The sequence below is a fragment of the Lissotriton vulgaris genome, chromosome 10 (genome assembly GCF_964263255.1).
Source record: "Lissotriton vulgaris chromosome 10, aLisVul1.2, whole genome shotgun sequence".
NCBI classification, from domain to species: Eukaryota; Metazoa; Chordata; class Amphibia; order Caudata; family Salamandridae; genus Lissotriton; species Lissotriton vulgaris.
Window position 1 is genome coordinate 94,875,665 of NC_141698.1, and position 22,303 is coordinate 94,897,967.

The window sequence follows — 22,303 nt, forward strand, 5'->3', positions numbered from 1 at the left end:
TTAATGTGTTCATTACTGTTTATTTGTCAGTTAAATGATGTAACTTAAAGTATAAGTTAGACTATAAAATTGAGGAATGATGATATAAAAGAATGTTTAGTATGTTTTTTATTATTTCAGGATTTGTGGCTTTTCCTGAGGAAGGCGTACTTTACGCCGAAACGCGCGTCGAAGATTAAATATTTTGCCACAGGATTGTCCCCTTTTTAAAAGTGTTTTATAATGAGATTTCTGTAATAAATAATATCATCACTGTATGTTTGTAAAGAATAATACGGTTTTTATACTTTGTGAGATTTGATATGTGATGAATACATTTTTGTATTTTTAAATTACTCTCTTGTTACATTCAATTACTTTAACTAGACGCATAAACTAAGAAACTTTTTATATATAATCATTGCTTAGGTAGTTATTTTTCATTGTACATTGCCCAACTTACACATACAGTTCTTTTGCTCCCACAGGCTTTAGTCCCTTTACTGCAAACAACACTTATTGTCCTTACAGATATTTTTTCACCATGGTCTTGTGAAAAACATGCTAAGGTGGTAGCGTCCTTGTACTGTAAAGTACTGCAAGTAGTGTACGGAAGGTCATCACAGCTACGAGTTGTTATATGTTCCAGTAGGACAAAAGTACACCAGCTGAAGTTTCAAAAGGTATACACTTTTCTTTTTATAATTCTACTAGAATTGGTTCCACTCCAAAAGACTGGAACCAGTCTGCATCTCCAGAACACTGAGCACCAAGAAAAGGATTTGCTCATACGAGTGAACGATTTTTGTGGTAAAAGCTCACAAGAAACCACTTCCAGAACAAAACATGTGAACATGAATGTTGTGTACTTACATGGATCATAAGAGTCCTGTCTAAATACTATTTGTTTTGGTTTTGCTTGCACACAATTCAATAAAACATGAATGGAAACCTACACAAACAGGAATGAACTGTGTATTTTTCGTTGCAGAAACTTGACATAATTTTTTGTTCCAGCGTTTTCTTGCTTTCTCGGCCAAGAAATAAACAAAACAAAGGGTCTTATTTAGAGTTTGGTGAACTGGTTACTCGATCAGAAATGTCACAGAACTTCTGTCTGCTTTATTAGGAGTCCCTTAGGATACTATGCACTTGTAACAAGGCACATGGGATACCCGTCACATGTGTGACAGAGTAACATGTCTGCCAAACTCTAAACCAGGCACAACATGCCTGGATTCTGAAAGCCTTAGAAGAAAGCATGATTAATTCCCTCAAGGGAGTAAAAGTTATTAATGATAAACTCAAAACATGAATGATGTGTCCCTTTTCCTCAAAGGTGTAGAGAATTTACGTAACAGTTAAAATCAGCACAAGAACCTTATCGATGTAGGTTAACAGGTAAACGGTACAAGAGCATAACAGCAAATTGGAATATTCCATTTAACTAACGACACAGTGGGACATAGTATATCTTAATATGTATACTAAATGAAAACCCGCTACACATACTATGCTGTCTACCCAACCGGTCTTACTCGTAGAGATGGGTAAAGACAATGGTTGTCTGAGGAGACAAGTAAAAAGCAATAAAGCAAGGCAGTCTGAAAACCCAAGTATTTATTAAAAAAAGATAGGATGATGGAATCTTTGCGTCGTTCAAGAGTTAATGGAATACGTTCAGGACATTTCAGGACACACCAACAATGAGATTCTACTAATATTACAGGTTGTGTATGGATGTAGGTAAAGAAGCGTGGCATATGAATATATAGCACACAGGATAATTCTTTCTTGAGACAAAATGGGTATTTGCTTAAGTTCACATCACAATAGCAGCTATATTCTGAATAATGAAACTACAATGGCTACACTTAAAGAATTCCACGTTCATCATGATCCTCCACTAGACGAATACCTCCCGGATGAACACTTTGTTGGAATAGTCATGTTTTTCTGGTTTCCAATATTTACGAATATCTTACTGTGGCAAAATGGTACTTGGACAAAAAAAACACACAAGGTGTTCATTCCAAAGATGTCTGAGAGAAAGTTTTGGACAAATGTCAGAGATGGGGAAAGAAATCATCTTTCTGAAAGAATGCTACACATTGCTTTTAATATATATCATGAACAACGTGATATACATTTCAACACTATGAGGGCATTTGGAAGAACCTGTAAACTGTAAAAATGTGGAGAATCTTCAAATTACCAGTTCTATAGTTTCAGAGAATAGTAGTAAAACCCGGTGTTGGAATGGCCTTTTGGACAGTCTGACACTACCACATAGGACAGATTGAAACGGCCAGTGTTTACGGTGCTTTTTTGGTCCAGTCACGGCCCACTGCGCCAAAACACAGCATGCACACTGGCCCTTTCAAACTGGCCCATCTTACAGTGCCAGACTGCCTAAAAGACAAAGGTTGACACCATAAAACCACAGCTCCAGGGAAGCGATATACTCACATTAATTAACCAAGAGAACACGCCTCTGTCGTTGCCACCTCCACCACCAGGCTATTACCACAAATGATGCCAAACGTTTACCCACAAATCACTACTGTGGTAACACTCAGCTGATATCAAATCCTACTATAGCATTTTACCTCCCAACAGAGCCAGTGATTCCACTTCTTAGGTTATTCTAATCAATTTATTTTTGAGGAGTCATGTTTCCTGGAAGCTTCGGCCTAGATGCGAGAAATTTTATCAAGAATTGTTTTGCAAGATTATTTCTTGGAAATGAAGTTTGCAGAACTTTATCTACCAACCCCCACAGGCGGTTTACAACAGGGCCTGTGAAACCAGAACTGCAACATTTTAACTACTTACCACTAGAGCATCCAGAGAGCATGAGGAGAAGGCAAAGCAGCTTCTTGATGACCAGCCGTCCATCACTCAGCTGGTATTCAGTTGAGCACGACATTCTTTTCAAACATAATTTTCAGTCAATGGCTGAAAGATATAAAAAGAATTTATAGGTCAGGCAGACATTTTCTAAGTTGTCAGTTCACATTGTGTAATAAATAACACCAAGTTAAAGATAAAAATTTCAGGTCATGAATTTGCAGATCAGAACTGACCTACCGGTCTATTGTGCACAACGATGTGTTGGGAAGCAGAGCACGCGTGACATAGTAAGTGCAGCAAGTGGCAGCCTGGGCAAGAAGCATGCATGACACAGAACTAAACCCAATAATCCTGTGCTGCCCATGGGTAATGCAGAAACCTTTTCAACACTTAGGAGTGAACCTTGGAAAACTAAGGTAAGGTGTTATCTACTGCCAAACCTCCACTCAAGCCCCACATTCACAACACAACACACATTTTCCAATTTGCTGCAACACTGCAAATTTGTGTAAATTTCATCTATGTCTTTGCTTGTTTTATCCTTGACAGTGACATTGTGTAGCGCCCTGGAGTCAAACAGATAAATGAGTATATGTTGGGCTAAGAGAGCTGTACATTATATCTATTTATGCAGAAGTGCACAATGTCTGATGCACATGGACTTCACATGATGTTTATGTTGCCTGATTGGCGCACTGAAAAGCCTGTTGCATAACAAGAGATGCATGCACGTGACATGGATTATGTCAGACATCCTCTGGTTGCATGTGGTTTCTGGATCATATGCTGGTTGCATGGGTAGACAGTCTTGGTCTTAGGTAAGACTAGATATGCAGGTTGAATGCCGTCCACGTGCATGGATTGGTCATGAGAAGACTGTGAGGGAAGTATCTTGGAGCAGCCTTGATCTCAGAGGTGCTTCACGTTATTGCTCCTGGTTGTTTACTGAAGCATGCTAAGTGGAATAAAAGCAGGTAAAATATAGTGATAGTTAAGCTCCTCCAGTGCTTCACTTACCATTAGGTAAGTGGAGAAGTGTGGCTCACTGGTTAGAGGAGGCAGACCTGGAAGCAGAGGTCAGCCCGGGACCAGGGTTCAATTCCCGGCTCGGCGGGGTCTTGAGTCCTAAAATGTCCATGGACTCGACAATTCTCGCTCCGGTGCCTACTCAATTCACGGGTTCACACTCTGCGACTCTGGGCAATAGCTTGCTTAATCTCCACAACGGCCCCTCGCGGCGGGATGCCTGGCTTTCACCTTGTGGATACCCTGCCGGGGTCATCTCACAGGGGAATACCAGGACGGGTTCCCTAAGCAAGCGCTTAGAAACCGCTTGGTGATTTGCGCTATATAAATTCCTGTACATTTACATTTACATTTAGGTGCTACTGCCAAAAAAACAGAATAAACCATTATACATAATACCATTATACATGATTGCCTTCCATTTAAGGGGGTAACTGCCCAGATATTCAGGTACAAGATAAATACATATATGGAAATCACTTTTAGCTATGGGCTGATTTCTGAATAAATCATTTGATCTTACTATTAATATGCATAATGACAGATGTGGGAGGAGGCCTGCTCAACTCCTTACTCTGGATTTGGATATGGAGTTGAATTGTAGGGTTCCAGTCAGCATTGGACAAATTTCTCAGAGCCTGACATAGCTCAGCTATCATGGATGCTAGTGAAGACTCAGTGTGAATGGAAATGCACAGATAAAGGTACAGTGTCATACAAGATGTGGTAAGTACACAGCCTAACTATCTACACCACCGCTACCTGTACTACAACTATTAATCCCTTTGAATACATGATTAATGAACCTCTACTATAAATTAACCACCAGGAAACAGAGTAAGTACAATATGCACTTGTGCTGACACGCTACACCAGCGGTTCTTAACCTTTTTACTTCTGGAGAGCCCTACTAAGTCATTATTGGAAGTTGGGGACCCAGTCCTAAACATATTCTATGATTTGAACCTGAAATCTGCCCTTTATTTGAATTCACTTTATTAATTTTATGTATTAATTGTAATATTATTTGATTATTTTAAGCTAGTTGCACCCCCCCCCCCCGAGTAGGCCTTACAGACACCCAGGAGTCCTAGAACCACAGGTTAAGAGCCACTGTGCTGCACCATTGATCAAGGCAGTGGTGTGCCCAAACAGACATTTATGTGTTACCTTCAAGACATCTATTGCAAACAAATTCATACGATGAATGCAGGTGATTTGCAGCTGGCACGCCTCATGCTCCACAATGTGGTCTTCAACAGATGGTTACCATAGGCAGGGCTAAGCACACACACCTGCTCAACGTCAAGATACCCGCGTAGGTGACTGCGCTTTACGGATACACATACAATTAATGCAAATTCCTTACTGTTATTGTGAGCGCTCCAAGGGAGTATAGTGAGCTGTAAACTTAGCTTGTATAAGTTAAAGGGGTTCCAATAAAAAATACACACAGGTATTAGTTTTATAGAGAGTCATGAAAGTGGGCACACAGTTCAATGACCTTGCATTGTTGCAGATAAACTACTTTCAAAAATTCACATGAATTTACAGCAGTAGAGGTAAAACCCTCCAACAGCTCCAGATTTCCAGGCATACTCCTGGAAAATGTTTGTAAATTCCATTTCCACATAAGCAAATATAAATGCCTAATGTGGCTAGCAATTACAAATGACTTGATACAAATTTAATTTTGTTTCTTTCTGGGGGGAGGGGGGAGAATACATTCAGCCATGCAGAAATTCCCTTTCCACCCTGGAAAAAAAGTTTTACTCCTGCCCTTATCAGGAATAGGTTTTCAAACTTTTTCAGTATGGGAGAGATTCGGAAAGGACCTAGCTTATAACACTAAAAATGCAAATTCTTGTGGTGCACGCATTCCAGTCCTGTAGCGATCACTTCCTTCATACTTCCAACCATTTTGAGTATATTTGCTCACCAAAAAAAATAATTCTATTGGGCGTCGGGCTCAAAAGCCGCTGAGGAAGTTTCATGTTGGTCGTGAATGACAGATCAGACTTTTCTTTAAAAACATATTGGCTCATAGTCAGGTAGTAGTTACAGGCACCAAGGAGCTACTTTCAGCTTCTTCTACATAATTCAATAGGTTGATTTGTGTTGCAAATCTACTGTTAAGTGCTGTGGTGCACTCTCCATGCCCCTCTTAAATTTGAAAGAAATTTTAAATACAAATATTAAAGTGATTAGATGTGAACCATGGAAGGAACTTTACTAGGCATGGATAAAACAAGTATTTGCAATGCAATAGGTCTCGCTTTTGCTAGAGTTAGAGCTATTGGCATTGTAAGCTAAAAGTACAAAGTGCTTGTTTACACACAGCTTGCAGGTTTTCAAACGCATAAATAAAAGCATTGAAATCAATGTCCAGTGTTTTTATTTCAAAAAGAAAAAGAACATAAATTTACACACAACAAAATGTAAAATTACAAATGTACACAATAAAACTAAGATCTCTCGAGCATCACCTGAACTAGAGATCTTTGTCAGATTGTGTTTGTGTTAAAACAACTTATAGTCCCTCCCTATGGTGTTCGTCAAGGGGTTCAAAATGGGCTCTCAATGCAAATTCCCTTACTAGTGTGTTTGCAAAGAGTTCAGAAAGTAAAACCTGACTCTCAGGGTATTGAGGCACAGCAGTCCAGGACTGACTCAAGGAGGTGTATTGGGATGATAGCATTGCACAGTAAATCAATGCCCAGCCAATGCTTCTTTGAGATACAAGGACTCCACAACTACATACTATGGGCCAAATGACACATATGTATAGGATTTCAGCTAATAATAAAAACTGAAACCCCTCTGAAAGGGGACAGAGTTGCAGGGTGAAATCATGTACCATAAATAAAGATCACAAAGGCAAAAAAAACACTACACTCTATTCCTGTGATCTGGAAGGTACCAGGTGCCAATGTGTGCACCAGCAGGTTCTAACCCTAAAATCCAGCCATGGCCCTTGATGGGTCCATTGCAACACAAGTATTTACACGATCCACACGGTTATGCCTGCAGACTTCGTGTAGTATTCACAAAGTAAAATAAGAGGCATTTTGCCATTGTCACTACATTTACAAATCAGTAAAGTAAACATACAGGCTTAAACATTCACATAAACATGACCATGTGGTCTCTGTCCATAAAGATCCATCAAACATTTTAGGCAAACCTAAAGTATACATTGATATGAACATTATCCATCCTTCAGAAGACACCAAGCATTTACTGTGGTTGGACCCAAGAAGGGATATATGAACTAAATGAACTATACATAATCCAGACCTACTGTTTGTAGCATATCTTTTCATAATAAACAAAGCATACCTATGGTATCTGACATAACTTTTCCAAATCAACCAATCGGCACTGCAGCTGTGATCATTGGCTTGCCATGATAACTAACCCAAGTCTCCTGCAAAAAGCTCAGTCCATACAATAAAACTACTCTCAAATCAATATTGTAGTCTTATAGCGGAATAGAAATTGTGTTGCGGAGCCCACAGAGATGTCTGCCTGCTTGTATCAGAACAGCAGCGTGTTTCATTGTTCTGTATTTTGTAATTTGTCTGTTTTTCTCTAGTCATTCGGGGGAGGTGGATTGCCAAAAGCTTGTGTCCTCAAGAAAGATTAGGTCCTTGTTGAGCTAAACTATTTTGTAGAACTCCATCAGGCGGGCATAGGTTCTGTCAAATGTTTCCAATCAGGAAATAGCCATCCGGGCAGATTTAGGTCAACCTTTGAACAACAGTTACTAATTTCTGCTTTTCTTAGTAATTGGGAGATAGTTTACTTTAGATATGAGGTCTATGGTGCAGGACTAGCTCCAAGATGCAGGGAAGAGAAAACTTTTACTTAATCTATATCATCCCAAATATGTAGTAATGTGCATTTTACAGTGCAGAGAATGGTGTCTGTATGAGTCATGAGTTTTAAAAAAATGCGACATTTAAGAAAAATGCTGATAGACAGAACAGTATACAGAAGTTTTTATAGATTTATACAGCACCTATTCACAAGTTGAGTACATGTGGGGAACATCCTTTACCACAAAACTTTTACAACGCGGTACCATTACCACGCAGGTTTTACAACGAAAGTCGTTACAACGACTTTTGCTGAAGGGCGCTCTAGGATAGGGTATAGTTTAATTTACTATCCAACACCTTCCCTACTATCCACGGGGACTGGAGTTGGAATAGTAAATTAAACTATTCACTATCCAGTGCCCCCCAACGCAAGTCGTTGTAACGACTTGCGTTGTAAAACCTGCGTCATAACGGTACGCGTTGTAAAAGCACGCGTTGTACCGTCATACATCCGTACATGTAGACAAAGTAATTTGCCAAGAATCAAATGATTTTTGATCAAGTGTTAACACTGGGATTCAAACCCATATCTCCAGGCTCCAAGGTTTGCTATTGGACCACATCACATCTCTTCAGTTTTATTCTTAATATTTATAAACTCTGCTGTCACTGCTATGATGCCACTCAGCCATCTTATTCGAGGAGTCTTGAGATGCAAATTTCATAGTTGGCAAGAGGCGATTGGTAGGTGGCGATGTTTGATAGATCTGCTGTTCATGCTATGATTATCTGAAAGAATATGTTGCCGTGTTAGCGTTCAAATACTCATCAGAATCCCCAAGTTGTACACTATCCGCTGCAAGCAGCATGAGTTTCCAACTGGATACAAAACGGTGATGATTCTGTTGCAAGGAGTGACTTTCCTTGCAACAGAATCATCACCGTTAACTTAACCGTTGACTTAAGTCTAGCCATTTATTAGATTATTGTGCTGGAAATAATCAATGCTCCTGTTTTCAGCTCCGGCCTTAGTCAAGACTTTTTGATTTTTCTAAAACAATATGTATAATATACTTACTTAAAAGGGCTTTCAGCCACCTCTCTTCATCCATTGGTCTGTTGTTATGTCATTCATATGTTGCTTCTTCCCTCTACATCATACAGCATGGGGTAATGGGTCTGCATACTTCAGTCAATAGTTAACTTTACTTTGAGTGCCTGCATTTTGTTCTTTCGCAAGAAGTACATCAACGCACAAGATAGTTGCCTTCAGTGATAATGGTTGTGTTTTTACTTTGTCATGTTTCCTGATGTGATAGCAGCACAAGGCACATTCCAGCGGTATGAGTTCTTGGCTCCTGTAGTTGCCGTTGTAAATTCCTTTTAGAATGACCTTTGTTTATCTGACCACTGCAATTTCACTATATCATACTGTGTTCCAGAACTCAGTATTATAAATGGTTCCTTAATAAACTTTGCCCAAGAAGAAACCCAAACTTTGTGTTTAATGTGTAGCACACTTGTAGCACTTTTATTTAAACATAGATAAGGTGTAATTTGGGTTTTATTATCCAATTTTTATACTGTGTACCCTCTTTCCTTGCTTCTTTCCATCTTCTTTCTTTCATTTTACTTTCCCTTTCCTTCTGTCCTTTGTCTTTATTGCCATTTTCCTTCTTTCATTCCATCTTTCATTTTTGTCGGCCTTCTTTGCCTTTCTGCCTTCTTTCCTTTTATTCTTCCGGTCATTTGTTTTTGCCATTTTATTTTTTCGTTCCTTCTTGCTTTCCTTCTTCTTGTTGCTTTCCCGCTTTCTCTTTTTTGTTTTGTTTTCTCCTTTCTTTTAGCCTTTTCATTTTTAACTTCCTTCCTTTTGCCTTCTTTCCTTTCTTTGCTTCTTACTTTCTTGCCTTCTCTTTTTCCTTCATTGTATTTTTTTTCCTTCTTTGTTCCTTTCTTTTTTTGCCCTTTCCATCTGTTTTCCTTCTTCCTCCCTTTCTTTTTTTGCCCTTTCCTTTTTTCTTTTCTTTCCATCTTTCCTTCCTGTTTTTTTTTGCCTTCTTGCATTTCTTTTTGTCTTCTTTTTCTTTATTGTCCCTTTCCTTTTTAGGTTTTGACTAGCCAATGCGTACGAAGTACGCATGGCTAGAAAAAACTTAATGATGTGTGTGTGTGAGGACTGGACCGTCCCCACTCTCACATTGGCTAGCTCCATAAATGGAGGCTAGCCATTGGGAGAAGGCTGTGTCCGTCAATCTCGGACCAGATTTGGGGGCGTTCCCGAGAATTTTTGGCTTTTGGCTACGTCAGCCGAAAGCCTCTTCTCGTCAACGACCCCGAATCTGGTCCGGGATTGAGGGCACCCACGTTCCTGCTCCTGTCTCCTGTCTCCTGTTTGTGGGAAGCAGCGGTCTGCCTCCAGCCAGGGCCGCGCCGGGATTGGCCCAGCCGGCCGAGCCTCCGCCGCGTCATCGGGAGGAGGAGGAGGAGTAGAGAGCAGGAAGCAGCCTGCATCGTCTGTCCCGAGGCTCCCCCCCCCAATCAATAACCCAATGTATTAAAAATCTGACCAAGAAGCATTCGGATAGTGTAGTAATAATGCTGAAATGTGTTGGTCACAGTTATAATGAAAACATAGCCCTACTAAGAGGTTTTGTTGCTAGGAAGGTCACGGCATAATGGTATCTGAAAGTACTTTTCAAAAGAGGCAGCCTAACAATTTGCGTTATTTAAGGCCAGAAGGCACCATTCAGGTATGGCCGCCACGTTAACCTACTTGGACGAATCTAGCGGACGCGACGAAAAATGAACTCTCCTCTCGGAAGTGACACGCCCGCCCCATCCTCACGAGCCACCGAAGCCAATCGGGAAACGCTACGGAAGCCGGCAAGCCGGCGGCCCGCAACGCCAGCCTACAGTCGGGCCAATAATGTCCGCAATGATGGCGGAGCAGGAGGGCTCAAAGAACAGCGCTAGGAACCGGGGAGGGGTACAACGCGTGGAGGGCAAACTCCGTGCTAGCGTGGAGAAGGGGGACCACTATGAAGCGCACCAGATGTACCGCACCCTGTTCTTCAGGTAAGGCAGCTGGCATCCTGCATCCAAAGCCTGGTCTTCCAGGGCTTTCTTTGCTCTTTAGTGAAGCTCAGGGCTAAATTGGATGATCTGGATTGAGATGCCTTCATTTAACTGCACAATATTTGCTGCTTCCAGGAAACTGGGTCTGTCAGCGAGGTGGTCTTTGATGGTTATTTGACTTTCTGCACAACCGTCACAAGAGAAGGCAAAGAAAGGCCGAATGGTGGTTTAGCAATCTGGGTTTATACAAATACTTGTTCTAACAGATTAAAACATCACAAAGGTAATTAAAACATCCTGCTTGTAAGAATAGATAGTGAACTGCGTACAACTGATATTATTAACGACTATTGTCCCCCTGATACTATCAAGAACTACTGCACTATCATCAATGACCTGGAGTGATGTATCTCCAAATTAAAGGTTGAGCTTCGAGATGTTATTCCCCCTTGTAGCAAAAACCTCAGACCTCACACCTTGTGTCTGTGGTGACTTAAATACTAGCTCTGACTCAACTATGCTGCATGTGGAGCTGCGCAAGCAAAAGTCCATATGGTGTCTCTCCCCCCCCCCCCCCCCTCCCCCATATGAACGTCCACAAAACAGGATCTTCCAAGCGCAGCAGAATTTTAAGAGTCCTCCTAAATAGGCCCTAATTATGGTCCCTGAATGGTCGCACTATATAAGACTGTCCTGGTCATACATTCAGAGCATGCATTCAAGCTACCTTGATTGATTACATATTTATGTACAGTGAATCCTGGCATATCATCGCTGACATGACCATCATGAGGTGGCTAGAAAGTGACAATGACCTTTAATGGCTACTTTAAATGTGCGCTTGGAGCTCGGCTTGGGAACAGAAGTGGCTAGAATCTACAGCTCAACTAATTTAATCGTGTCAACAAGTAGGAAAAACATCACGTGGCATGCCAGTCGCTCTGCCAACAAATGTAGTCCTGATTAATTGCTGGAAGCAAGAGCGCGACGACCTCATACTGCAAGAAGACCAAATTGATCCAACTGCTCCAGTCAAACTTGCTACATTCCGGAGACGAGCATCAAAGCTAGTATCAGTTAGTAGTCCGCTCTTGCATTGCCTGCTGGATCCTATAGGCAGTATGTATATAGCTTGGTTTGACGAAGAGTGTCTCTAACTAAAATCTGCACTGGTACCAGCCCTACACTTAAGAAAAAACTCTATTATGCAAATCTCGCCTGTCCTCTTCCAGCCTGCCCTCTCCCAGCCTGTCCCCTCCATGACCTTTCCCAGCCTGTCCTCTCCCAGCTTGTCCACTTCCAGCCTGCCCTCTCCCAACCGGCCCTCTCCCAGCCTGTCCCCTCCCTGCCCTCTCCCAGCCTGCTCTCTCCCAGCCTGTCCCCTCCCTTCCCTCTCCCAGCCTGTCCTCTCCCTGCCTGTTGTCGTGTCCCGGCGTCAGCAGGCAAGAGCGTGCACTGCGTCCCTGAAGTAACAGCCCTAAAGCAAGCAAGAAGTACGCCCCCCTCCCACCAATCCCTGTTAGGTAGTGGAAACTGTCCAAACTGGGGTGCAGACAGCCCCTCTCACCTTTCGGCCTGGTACCACTGCACCAGCCGCACTACTTCCCTACTGACCGTTCCCCACTTCAGCCCCGTCTAAATTACAATTCCTGCTTGTGACCCTTTTGCCTGCTTGTGCTTGTTTTCGTGACCCTGTTGCCTGCTTGTGCCTCCGTGTGCCCCTGTTGCCTGCTTGTACCTCCGTGTGCCCCTGTTGCCTGCTTGTGCCTCCGTGTGCCCCTGTTGCCTGCTTGTGCCTCCGTGTGCCCCTGTTGCCTGCTTGTGCTGTGTGGGTGTGTGGAAGGCTCTGTGTGGGTGTGTGGAGGGCGCTGTGTGGCTGTGTGTGTGGGGGCTGTGTGTGGCTGTGTGTGGGGGGCTCTGTGTGGCTGTGTGTGTGGGGGGCTCTGTGTGGCTGTGTGTGTGGGGGGCTCTGTGTGGCTGTGTGTGTGGGGGGCTCTGTGTGGCTGTGTGTGGGGGGCTCTGTGTGTGTGGGGGGGCTCTGTGTGTGTTTGTGTGTGTCATTTGCGAGAGATAAAGCTAGTGGCATTGTAAATGACAATGCCATTTATTTATGTTAAAAAAATCATAAATAAAAATAATGTCAAGAGCAATGCCAATAGCTCTAACTTTAACAAAGGCAAAACCATTGCATTGTAAATGCTTGTTCTTTCCTGATTTCTTTCCTACTCATATTCTTTCTTTCCTGAATTCATTTTTCCTTTCCTGTTTTCTTTCTTTCTTTTTGCATTATTTCCTTTTTTCTTACTTTCTTTCCTTCTTTCCTAAATCAATTCAGTATTCTTTAGGTCGAAGTACCATAACCACCAACTACTTAGGAAAAAAAAATGTATTCAAAACCAATAAGGGGTGCACTTTTCATAGAGCAAGACTGGGGATGAGGTAAGAATATAGTTAGAAGGAGGTGCTGAATTACTCCTGTAAAAAGCAAAGACTGTTCGAGTAACTGGGTGTGAGCAGCAAATATGAATTTGCTTTGGATGATACAAATCTTTGCCTTAGTCCTGGTTACACCTGACTGCCACCAGCAGTCCAACCACCCTGTTCCCGAATGTCAAAAGAATGCGAGAATGCTGCAGAGGTCATTTAAGCTTATCTCTGGTGAGAACTTCTGCAAACAGCAGTGAAACAGCTCAAATATTTGTGGATCAAATACAAGGTTTGAACTAAGTGGTTTTAAGTTTGCTTCATCAAATTCACCCATCCCTCTCTTTTAAACAAACATGGAGCAGTTCCAACTCAGGTGAGAGCGTGGGGCGGAAGTGGGGCAGAAGTGTTTCTGGTGTGTACCACTGTGGTGTATTCCTGCGGGCCTTTATGAGCAGATGCAGGAGGAAGAGACCAGGCTAAGACTTCAGTCATGAGGAGCAGTCCAGAGAATCACCAAAGGTTACTGAATTTGTAGAAGCCTCCACCACAGGGAGAATCAGCGTGCCAAGATGGTGCCACCCATTGTAGTGAGAAGTCAGGTCTAGTAGCGGAATTGGCCAGAAGGGGCCCTCTTTGGTGCCATAAGTAGGTGAGATGGAGGAGGGGACAAGCACAAATGAGGAAGCAACGCAGAGCTCTCAATGGTGACTTGATCAGTGATGGAGGCTGCTGAAGAGAGAAACACCTGAACGAAGAGGCGAGTTGGGCTGTCGTGCTTGGGTATGCCCAAGTTAATGGCACCTGAAAAGGACTTCACACTGGCAGACCACAGAGATTGTGTGAAGTGACTATTAACCTGATTAGGCCTACTATGATGTTCTTTTCCTTTAAGGGTAAGCCAACAGCAAGATACATCCCAAGGAGGATAAGGGTAAGGGCAGACAACCTGGCCCGAAGGTGCGCCGTAGGCTAGCCCGCCTGCCCCTGTCAATGCCAGGACTGCATCCAGCGTCAGGAACTCTGATTAACCCCCTACCCACAACTTCCCTGCTGTGCTCCTCCGTGCTCTCAGTCAACAAATCACGAAAGGAGTGTTCACATGGCCCTCCAGCATGTTCTTAGGCACTCTCCCACACCCTTCATCCACCACTCCCGCATGAACACCACCTAGCACCCCACTCGCCCACACTCACACAAACCAGCTACCCACTCACACAGGCCAAACACCACACACACAAAAACGCCACACTTGCATGCATGCATGCTCTACAACACCAGCTCGCTCATCAAACATGCCATGGAGATATGGGACCTACTGCATGATCACGCTCCCGGACCTACTCTTTCTCATGAAAACATGGCTAAACCCAACCTCTGCAATGGACATTGTTACAACCATCCCCGCCAGCGATAAGATTGCCAGGCAAGACCCTCAGCACAAGCCCAGAGGTGGAATTGCCATCATATTCCAAGATATCATCAGCTACACCACCTACATAAACACCACCACCAGCTACATGGAACACCTCACACCCAAGAAAGATATCACAGCACACTTCTACCTGGACAGAACCCTCGTATACAGACTGCCAGGACCCTGCACCAATTTCGCCAGTGACCAGACATACTTTATCGCACCCCTCATCATCAACATCAACACTAGCACCTTGATCCTCCTCGAAGACCTTATCTTTCACCAGGAAGACCACATCAACCCTAACTCTACAGCCCTTCCTGGAAACCTCGCAAACCTTGGCCCTTGGCATCACCCAGCATGTTAACGAACCCACCCCCACTGCTGAACACCCACTGGACCCAATTTTCTCCATAGTCAGAACCATCACAGTGGACAAGCCAGGCACTAAGACCTGGACAGGCGACGCCTTTGTCAGTTTCAGCATACCCATCAAACCGTCCTACCACCACCAGAACTACTTCATGCAACTGGAAAAGCTTCAAAGAAGAGGGCTTCTGTGATTTCTGCGCACAGGCCGAAATACACCAATAACCTACCGATAGCCATCAAGAACCTCCATAAATATGTAAGGACATTCTGGCTCACTCAATAGCAACCCAATAGCAACCCAACAGCAACCCAACAGCAACCCAACAGCAGAATGGCAATAGGCTGACCATAGGCCAGATGGAACATAAAGAAAATCAGGCTGACGAAATGCCACTTCAAGCAACTAGAGCACAAGTCAAGACACCACAGATAAATACATCTTTAAATCAACCCTAAGATGCACCACCAGCAGACAAAGAGCACCAAGTGCACAACTCTTGCACATTATATCAACACTGGCACTAACAGTGACAAGGAATTATTTGCCATCATCAAATATTTCACCATGCCTCCTGCTGCCTTAAACAAAATCACCCCCTTGCAATTCTTCTGCAACAAAATCACCTCCATATATGCCAACTTTGACCCTCAACCAGACCCAGTCACCACTGCAACTCAACTTCCCATCACAGCCGAAGAATGAACCCTGATTTTGTGGCCCATCATCGAAATCGCTGCTATCATGAACATCATCCAACCAAGGGCCCCATCTGACCATTGCCCTGATCACGTCTTAACCAAAGGACTCCTACCTACCAGGGAAGCACAAACACGTTCAACATCTTCATTGACTCAGCCAAATTCTCAGAAACTGGAAACTTGTCTTCATCACGCCCCTGCTCAAGAAACCATCAGCTGACCCAGCCATGAATTCCAACTACAGACTAATCACTTTCCTACCATAGGCGGCATAGGTCCTAGAGAAACTAATCAACCAATGCCTCATTGACCACCTTAGCAACCACCAGCTCCTCCGTGCCTTGCAGTCTGGATTCAGCCCCAACCACAGTAAAGAAACAGCACTCATCAATGCCACAGACAACAGCAGCATGATCCATGACAGAGGAGACACGGCAGCACTCTTCTGGACCTCTCTGCAGCATGGGATACAGTCTTACACCCCCCTCATCAGGTGCTTGCACAAGAATGGCATTCAAGGACCAGCTCTACACTGGATGTGTTCCTTCTTTATGGATAGAACATAAGATGTAAACCTTTGACTATCTTGAAGCCCGCAAACTCATCTGTGGAGCACTTCATGGTTCATCGCTCAGCCCCACACTTTTCAACGCATACATGATTCCCTTGGCCAACATCATCCATGCACACACCATCAATATCTGTTCTACAACAACGACACGCAACTCATACTCTCCCTACTCTGACAAGACCCCCAATACAAGAAACAAGTTTACCTCCTGTATGACCAAAATCACTTACCGGATAAAAGCCAACTGTCTCAAGATCAACACCAACAAGACAGAAGTAGAGATCATCTGGAAGAACACCTCATCATGGGACTGAATTCGGACTCACACCCAGCACCCACGCCAGGAACCTCAGAATAAATCACAGACAGAAACCTGGATATGACTGCTCGAGTCAATGTTGTCACTGCATCCTGCTTCCAGACCCTGAAGATGCTAAGGAAGTTCTTCAAATGGCCCCAAGCAATACTAAAAAAGCCTCCAGCAGGTTGGAATACAGAAACCCCCTCTTCTCCAGAATCACAAAGCAACTCACTAGAAGACTACAAACCATCCAGAACTTGGCAGCAAGACCCATCCTCAACCTCCAACACAGAACTCACATCCCAGCACCCCTAATGGAGCTTTACTAGCTCCAGTGTGTGCATTTGCAACTCTTCACAGACACATTCAAGGAACTACAAAATGTAGGCCCCACCTTTCTGAACAGTTGCAGCTTCTTCCACCATCTTCCCAGTCATATCTGCTCTGCAGGACTTGTCTACTTGCACACATTCTACGCATAAACACAACCAGATCAGGAGGATGGCTATACTCTTACATCGTTCCGAAAGCATGGAACAACCTCCACACCACATCCGAGCCTGCTCCGCTCTTCTTAAATTCCGCAAGAGCTGAAAATTTGGATTTTCAACCAACCAACCTAGCTTAGGCAGGGCTAGACACAAACACCTGTTCAGTGCACATGATGGTGCACTTTACAAATACACATAACATTACAAGGGCACAACAGATTATGTGCACTGTACCACACTCCAAACTAAGACCATAATGGAACTTCGGAGCGTCAGTTAAGAGAAGGGCCATTTAAGAGGAAGCCCTGGTTTTAGATGGACTTCCAGAGATGCAACGGAAGACAGACAATTCATTGAGGCCTCAGCAGTGACATGAACTGTCAGAAAAAGAGGAGAACCTTCAAGAGGTCAAAACCACAACATGTGGCCTGGAGAGGTCTGTTGTGAGCCTTCAGGCGTCCGCAAAGTCTTTTCAAGACTTGAAATTGTGTGCTGTATCGGCCATAAGAGCTGGAATCACAGCTTCAAATTTTGGAAGATACTGGAGGGGCTACCAACATACACATATTGGGATTTCCATTTCATGGGTGGGGAGTGGAAGTGAAGTGTCCCTGTATGCAGAAATACAGCCATTTATAGATAAAAGGGCTCTGTTGGCTCTTCCCTTACTGTCTGTGAGAGTGAGGAGAACATTCAGATGCAAAAGATGACAAGGGGAGCCAGAGCTACCATCACTGACAAGACAGTACAGTGACACCTGCAGAAGCTGGTTGGAAGAGGTTGGCCTTCTCAAATGGAGGGGAACTCTTGCTCCTAAAGGATCCGCTACTGCTCGAACAGCCAGGTCTTGAGCTTCTTCCTGAAGGAGAGGTGGTCTTGGGTCAGGCGCAGGTCGGAGTTCCAGTTCTTGGCGGCCAGGTAGGAGAAGGATCTTCCTCCTGTTGTCGCTCTTCGGATGCAGGGGACGACGGCGAGGGCGTGGTTGGTCGATCGGAGGTGGCGTTTGGGAGCGTAGAAGTTGAGGCGGTTGTTGAGGTAACTCGGGCCTTGGTCGTGTAGGGCTTTGTGTGCGTGGGTGAGGAGGCGGAAGGTGATTCTCTTGTTGACGGGGAGCCAGTGCAGGTCTCTCAGATGTCCGGAGATGTGGCTGCGTCGGGGGATGTCGAGGATGAGTCTGGCTGAGGCGTTCTGGGTCCGCTGGAGTCTCTTCTGGAGCTTGGCGGTGGTTCCGGCGTAGAGGGCGTTGCCGTAGTCCAGTCGGCTGGTGACGAGGGCCTGGGTGACCGTCTTCCTGGTCTTGGTGGGGATCCACCGGAAGATCTTCCGTAGCATGCGCAGGGTATTGAAGCAGGACGAGGAGACGGCGTTGACTTGTCTGGTCATGGAGAGGGAGGAGTCCAGGATGAAGCCCAGGTTGCGTGCGTGGTCTGTCGTTTTGGGTGCGGTGCCCAGGGCGGGGGGCCACCAGGAGTCGTCCCAGGCGGAGGGCGAGGAGCCCAGGATGAGGACTTCCATCTTGTCTGAGTTCAGTTTCAGGCGGCTGGTCGTCATCCACTCGGCTACGTCTTTCATCCCTTCGTGTAGGTTGTCTCTGGCGGTGGCGGGGTCGTTGGTCAGGGAGAGGATCAGCTGGGTGTCGTCGGCGTAGGAGATGATGTTGAGGCCGTGTTGGCGTGCGATGGCCGCCAGGGGGCTCATGTAGACGTTGAAGAGGGTGGGGCTGAGCGAGGACCCTTGAGGGACGCCGCAGATGACTTCGGTGGCCTCTGACTTGTACGGTGGCAGGCAGACTCTCTGTGTCCTTCCGTCGAGGAAGGAGATGATCCATTCCAGTGCCTTCTCTTGGATTCCGACGTTGCTGAGGCGCTGCACTAGGGTGCGGTGGCAGACAGTGTCGAATGCTGCAGAGAGGTCTAGGAGGATGAGGGCCGCTGTTTCTCCGTTGTCCAGCAGGGCTCGGATGTCGTCGGTGGCAGCGATGAGGGCGGTCTCGGTGCTGTGGTTGGCTCGGAAGCCAGACTGTGAGGGGTCGAGGGATCTATTCGTCTCGAGGAAGGCGGCCAGCTGTTTGTTGACTGTCTTCTCGATGACTTTGGCTGGAAACGGGAGGAGCGAGATGGGGCGGTAATTCTTGAGTTCGGTGAGGCACCATGCCTTTACAAAGCAGGAGGCGGCCTCACGAGCACAAGTCATTAGAGAGGACGATGTTCGAGAGAACTCAGTCTGTTGTAGAGCCTAGATGACTGATGGTGTCACCAGAAAGGCTATAGTAGCAAGAGACGGCTACCAGGTATCAGGGTTTTATAGTACGAGTTTAATGGCTCGACAAATGTCTAGAATTTGATGGCGTGTGTAATGCTGTGTGATATGAAAGATGTGTGTATTTTGCAAAGTGTAAAAAATTAAAACAAATAAAGACATTACAAAGCATTTAATTTTCCATCTGTGTTTTCATTAGGGGGGGGGGGTCTTAGTTTTTCTGTAGTAACTTTATCGAAAGTAAAGAGCACATTTTGCAACTTTGAAATAAGACCGCAGGGTTTCGCTTTGATAATTCCATGTGGCAATTGCGACCTTTGTATCTATTTACTTAACACATACACCTAATTAGCATTAACAAAATGGCTCTGCATGTGTCATACTATGTAGAAAAATGTTAGTATTCTACTGTGCAAAACCACTGTGCATAGAAAAACTTAGCAAAAACTGAGTTTGCCAATAAAAAGTCTGCGGACGTCTTCAAGCTTCGATTGGAGGGAAAACTATCTCTGTGTGCAAAAAAAACTGCACTGGGAATAAGCTCCGTCACATAATAATAAACATTTTAGGGCACCTGCGAGAGTACTTCGCAGTTTTCTCCCCCACTTCACCTGTGCTGCCCCCTTGAATGCCCTCACAGTTGCAAGTACAAAACCTCAGTTGAAAAGCCCTATGCTGGTGTAGGCGAGCCTTCACTACTTTATTTTTAGCAACTGAAAGACAAATGAATATAATATATTACTGTAAATGTTTTACCGCTGTTTGGACTTCGAGCTGGGTTTGTACAATGGCATTTTCTTAATTAAACACCCAGGTTGTTGCTTGCGCTGAAACCTGTCAACTAGGAAAAAAGATGGCTTTGTCCATTAGGACTAGTAGATTTTTGTCAGCCAATGTTATCAAGAGAAAAAACAAAAAAAATCAAGATTGCAGAATACATTTGCATTGAAGCCTTACGTCAAGCACGCGGAACAAAGAGTCATTCTTTAGGCAGTCATTGTAAAATGTGTTGTAAAATGTGTTTTTTACCTAGAGCCAACACCTTGTTCAGCCTTGTGGTTGAAGTGCCCGTAAAAAATAAACTTCTCTTTGAAAGCATGTACGTCAACGACAGCGCCTCTGGCCCCACCTTTGCCAGGGTTCAAAAAGGCAACATCAGGAACAGAAAGTAATCCGGGTTTTAAGAGCCATGTTTACTTTCTTGGCGTTTCCCTAGCCCATGCCAAGCAAATACCAGAATGTTGAGGAAACAAGGGTGTGGCCAAGAGTCAACCCCGTGACGTCGCTGACAGTCAAATGCTGTATAAGGTCACCTCCTGTGATGTCAATGAGGGTCAAAGGTTAAGTGATGCACTTCTGCTACCTTTGTAAATGTATTGCGACTTATATAGCGCACGTATCACCCGAAGGCATCAAGGCGCTTGCCTTGGGAACCCGTCCTGCCTTTTTCCCTGTGAGATAACCCCTACTGGGCATCCCCAAGCTGAAAGCCAGGCATCCCGCAGTGGGTGGGCCGCTGTAGTGGAGATTAAACAAGCTATTGCCCAGAGTTGCAGTGTGGGACCCCATGATTAGAGTAGGCACCGAGGCGAGAATTATCGAGTCCGTGGACATTTTTTTTGGGCTCAGGACCCTGCCGCGTCGGGAATTGAACCCTGGTCCCGGGCCAGACCTCTGCATCAGGGTCTGCCGCTCTAATCCGTGAGCCACACTCCTTTGGTATTGTTGAAGACTGCTAACAATGGAGGAATTTCAAACAGCCTTGAAAATGTTCTATGCAGTTGGATACACAAATACCTCACCTTTGAAGCAGGTCTGCCAAAAAATGGTATGGATGTAGGCTAATCTTAACGTTTTAGAACTCTGCTACGTCATAGAGGAAGCCATTCTTTAGAAACATGCCGAGGCCTATTAACATAAAAGCGGTGGAAAACATCAGTATGGGCCCCCGCGTGTCAAACGTTTTTAATTGTTTCAAGAAAGTCCCAGAAAATACATTAAAACATACGGTTACCCATCGAATTATGCTGCAGCGATCAGTTTAAAAAAACTAAAATAAGTGATATTTTGTTGACAGGCCAACTAGCTTGTGGTCACAACAGTTCATCTGGAATAGATATAGTGTATTTTTCGGGCAATTTGATTCAAGTAAATAAATTTAAATATTTTTACTAAAAGTGCCAATTCACAAGCCTACCCCGCGATGTCAATATGTGACAAAGGAATTCAGAGCAACTGCACAGAAACTGGCCTGCTGTCCTGCTGAATTTAGAAAGGAACAAACACTCTCAGGGGGACAGCCACCAAACTCCTCAGGTTTCTGCCCTTTGTATACCTTCCCTGGGATAATAAATGTATGCTAATGCTTTGCATTGGTACTTGGGTTGGCAAGAGGCCAGCAATGCCATTTCTTTTAGTGCTAACCTACTACTGCTATGAAAAATTCAAGAAGTTTTTTTTAAAAAAAAGATTTTTTTAAAGATTTTTAGCACTTTACACGAGCGCCAGTTTTGCTACAGATGGACACAATCATTTTTGTTCTGCACGGGGAGATTAAGTGATTTGCCCCGAATCACAGGATGTTGAGCGTCGTTGCCGAGACTCAAACTGGGTTCCCCAGCTTCGAGTTCGACCGCTCTAGAAGTAAGGCTACATCTTCTCCCCATTTCGATTACAGTCAGTATTAAACAGATAAGAATGGTTATGGCTGCACTTAGAAATACTGGGATTATAGAGCCCAGCCTATACTTTAGAAATTAAGGAAAATGTTGCAAACCCTGCTCCATCTGTTAGTCTCTCACCCACTACACTCCTAAATGTAAAATAATCTGATATAGCCCTTCTAATAACAAAAGTGAAAAGTCACTCCCTGAGTGTCCTGGTAAAATAATATGCAAGTTGCCTGAATATTATAAGACTTTATTGTTTTAATGCAGTGCTTTCCAGAATGGGCTGTTAATTTAGGATTCTGGGTCCCCAGTTCAGAACTTCTCTTTCTTAGAGGGACCTTCA

At 44.3% G+C, this 22,303-nt stretch overlaps 1 pseudogene across 1 annotated transcript in view; it reads right to left on the reverse strand.

The window, feature by feature from the left end:
• Positions 1 to 21,129, reverse strand: part of LOC147684744 (uncharacterized) — a 79,524-nt pseudogene extending 58,395 nt beyond the window's left edge. Inside the window, exons 1-2 of the transcript XR_015300657.1 lie at positions 21,094 to 21,129; positions 2,815 to 2,937 (exon numbers count right to left, since the gene is read on the reverse strand). The product of XR_015300657.1 is annotated as an uncharacterized LOC147684744 (transcript). The remainder of the gene's footprint in view (positions 1 to 2,814; positions 2,938 to 21,093) is intronic.
• Between the last annotated feature and the right edge of the window lie 1,174 nt (positions 21,130 to 22,303).